Source organism: Triticum urartu, chromosome 4A (assembly GCF_056163025.1).
Source record: "Triticum urartu cultivar PI428250 chromosome 4A, HENAU_Tu73, whole genome shotgun sequence".
NCBI lineage: Eukaryota > Viridiplantae > Streptophyta > Magnoliopsida > Poales > Poaceae > Triticum > Triticum urartu.
Window position 1 is genome coordinate 289,074,892 of NC_141876.1, and position 3,413 is coordinate 289,078,304.

The 3,413-nt window shown below is 46.1% G+C and overlaps 1 long non-coding RNA gene across 1 annotated transcript; it reads right to left on the reverse strand.

Moving 5' to 3' along the window:
* Window positions 1–233: 233 nt before the first annotated feature.
* LOC125551700 (uncharacterized) lies at window positions 234–3,110 on the reverse strand. The gene is made up of 4 exons (XR_007303051.2): window positions 2,779–3,110; window positions 2,497–2,657; window positions 2,340–2,423; window positions 234–552 (listed from the first exon to the last, which is right to left on the reverse strand). It is a non-coding gene; the product is annotated as an uncharacterized LOC125551700 (long non-coding RNA).
* Between the last annotated feature and the right edge of the window lie 303 nt (window positions 3,111–3,413).

The following is a 3,413-nucleotide window of genomic DNA, read 5'->3' on the forward strand; positions in this document are numbered from 1 at the left end:
AACCTTACCAATAGCATAGGTTTTTGGACTATTAGTAACGTAGGTTCCCACGCTACTGCTATGACGCTACAGCTATTTTTTAGCAGTAGAGTGTGTTTTACCCCATGCTACTACTAATAGACATACCAGTAGCGTTGGTGCCCCGCGCTACTACTATTTCAGCCCACACTACTACTAACGGAATAGTAGTAGCGCGTCTATGATACACCCACGCCACTAGTAATAAATTAGGATTTAAAAAAATAAAAATCTATTTATTCCAGTTTAGACAAACATTTCATAGTACTCACATACATGCATTCATAATATGTACATGTTATGCTTACAGTCAATCATGCATATCTGATATAGAAAATTAATACAGGTATATACAATATACGCCGCGCTTATAGGTCGGCGTCGGCGCCTCCAGAAGCCAATGTTGATGTTGTTGTTGTCGTCGTCGCCGCAGCACCATGATGATGTCGTCGGCGCCGCAGCCCCTTGTCGATGCCGCCGTCGTCGTCGCCGCCGCAACCCCATGTCGATGTCGTCGTCGTCGTCGATGCCACCCTATGCCCATGTGCTCCCTATTAGTTTTCTTGGGCTTACTAGACATGACCCGTAAGAAAATGCTTTGCTGTTAGAGATTGCACTTAGGATAACTGGAACTGGTCCAATGATCCAAAAATAGAGAGTTTCAACGGGATCAGCGACACAACCAACTAAGAAACAGTGAAATGACCACTAGGTCTATAAATAGAACACTACTACGAACTCACAAATCCTGGAATCAGTGGAATTACTTTCTTTGGTGAAGGAACTTCTATTTTGCCAGCATCAACTATTTGAGTTCCTGGCCATGTTCAAGAAATACTAAATTTCGAACATTACTACTGTAAATACATGAGGCATCAGGACAGAAAACAAAAGATGACCCATATCATATGAGCAGAATAAAAAGGAGTTTGGAACATAGCATGATTTACAATAAAACTAGAAGAGATCGCATGATCTACAATCCAACGAGAGCAGCAATTTCAGACCAACAAAAAGAAGAAACCCACATGCAGTGTCTTCAAACTTTAGTAAATTGTGAATTCCTCTATCCTAAATTCTTCGTTAGCAAAATTAACTAGACAAAGCTAGATGACAGTGAAACTTAAAGCTGCAGTAAGAAATATTAGATATACACAAGTTGAAAATCAATCTCGGTGGAACAACATAAGATTGCATTTAGATTTCCGAATTAAACATAGGCATATCTCATAGTTTAAAATAAAGGCACTCAACAGAAAAGTGCATAAAAGATTCCAAAATAACTCAACAAGCTGCTTCAGCTAGCATCATAGGAGGGGATGTAGAAGAACAAAAATTGAGAGACCAAAGACCAAAGACCTTGTGGTCTCTTTTTCTTCTGTCTGCGAGTATTTGTGCAGTCTCTTTGCGCTGTGTAGCATAGCATGCAGCCTAGTTCAACGCCCACCAAAGACCAAAGAAGAGGGCTCGACGTGTAGTGGAGAAAGACATCGGAATTAAGGAGGACCTCAATCAGAAGCATGACACTCCGGCCAAGATCCAGCTGAACCCCGATCGATTACATTTTTACACCAACTATATGTACTGTTACATAATGAAGCTAGAGTACGTCATCCATATAAACTAGAGTATCGATTTCACCGACATCAGTTAATTGTACTACTACGAAAGGAAGCTGGATATATATAATTAAGCATGCCTATTAAATAGCTCATGTCTGATCATATATACCACAGAGAAAGACGCCAGGGTACCAACTAGCATGGTCGGTCTTATCGAATTAACACTACAATATAGCAACTAGATTAACACACAGCACAATGCATACTCGACATGAGCAGATGCCCTCCAGCTAGCTCAACTGATTAATCGCCTACTGCTACCCTGTTTCGCAGTCCTACTCCTCACCACCCAGGAAGGCCAGGAAGGCCGCGATGATGTCTCCCACCCCAAAGATGACGATGTACCGGCCAAGGGGATCCCGATGAAACAAGGCGCTCAACCAAACCAAGCACGACACAGACCAAACCCATGGTGTGAGAAGAAAAACTAAAAAATTAGCCAATGCATAAAGAGGTATGCAGTACAAACAACAACAATCTTGGTCGTGAGCACCTACACGTAATAGTTGCCTAATGAATGAAATACATGATTCTTTCTGCTCCCTCTCATATTTATTCTGCATCTAATCTAATGAAATAATTAGGAACAGAGTGGGAGACCTTGGTGATGCTAGAAAACTGCCTGCACGGGACAGATGCGGAGATGAACAAATCTAGAAGAAGATAAGTGGAGGGGAGGTGGGATGAACAAGGCTGCACCTTGATGGTTACCGCGGCTACGGCATGTGTGTCAGAGTTGGATGGAGAAGCATCTCCATGGAGTACGTGCACCTTGGTGCCTGCCTGCATGAGGAAGAGCATCAACGGAGGCAAGGGAAGGGAAGAAGGTCAGAACCAAGAGATTGATTGAACTCACCAAGGTCGGACCTTGACGACCAGCTCCATGCCGTCTGTCTCCTCACGATGCTGGTCTGATGGGCGGATCTGGCCACCGCCATGGCCTGCTTGCTGGATGTCCCCCTTCTAGGGGGGGGGGGGGGGGGGGGGGGGGGTGGTATTGGTCACCATGGCCTTGGCCTGCGTGCGTGAGGAAGAGGGAGAGGAAGGAAATCAAATTGCAGTAATAAGGTAAAAAGGGAAGATGAGAAGGCCATGGAAGAAGGAGGAGGAGGTGGAGGAGAGGGATCCGGTGCTGCACCTGCTTCCGCCTGCGGCTCGGTGGCCATGCTAGCTAGGGTTTCGGACCTCCATGTCACCGTGGATCTGGGGGCTGCCTCACCTTCTCGCTCGATCTGTGGATGGGAGACAAGGTGAGGGGCGCGGGAGAGGGTGGAGCGGCGGCGTCGGGGGTAGAGGGAGACGAGGCCGGCGGCGGCGGGGTTGGGGCAGAGGAGAGGAGGATTGGGGAATTCGTTGGGTCTTGGGTGGGGGAGGAGGAAGAGTGGAGTGTGTGCGCGGGTGTTGGGTGGATTTTTTTAGCGTGGGTGATAGTAGCGCGTTTTGCAAACCAGGCGCTACAGTTATGTCTTTAGCAGTAGCGCTGTGTTGATCACCCATGCTGCTATTATGTCTTAATCCGGGGGTGTGGTGTGACACACTTACTAGTAGCGCTGCCAAAAAAACCACGCTGCTGCTAAGTAATACAGCAGAGCGTTTTACACCAAGCGCTACTGGTATTTACCAGCAGTGTGGGGTCTCAAACAAACGCTGCTGGTAAAGTTCTACGTATAAGCATTTTCCTAGTAGTGGTATCGACTTCACTTGTCTATGAACAATGTAAGCGTTCCAAGTAGTCCATATCCGCGGACGCGGCTATTCAAATATATTATGTTA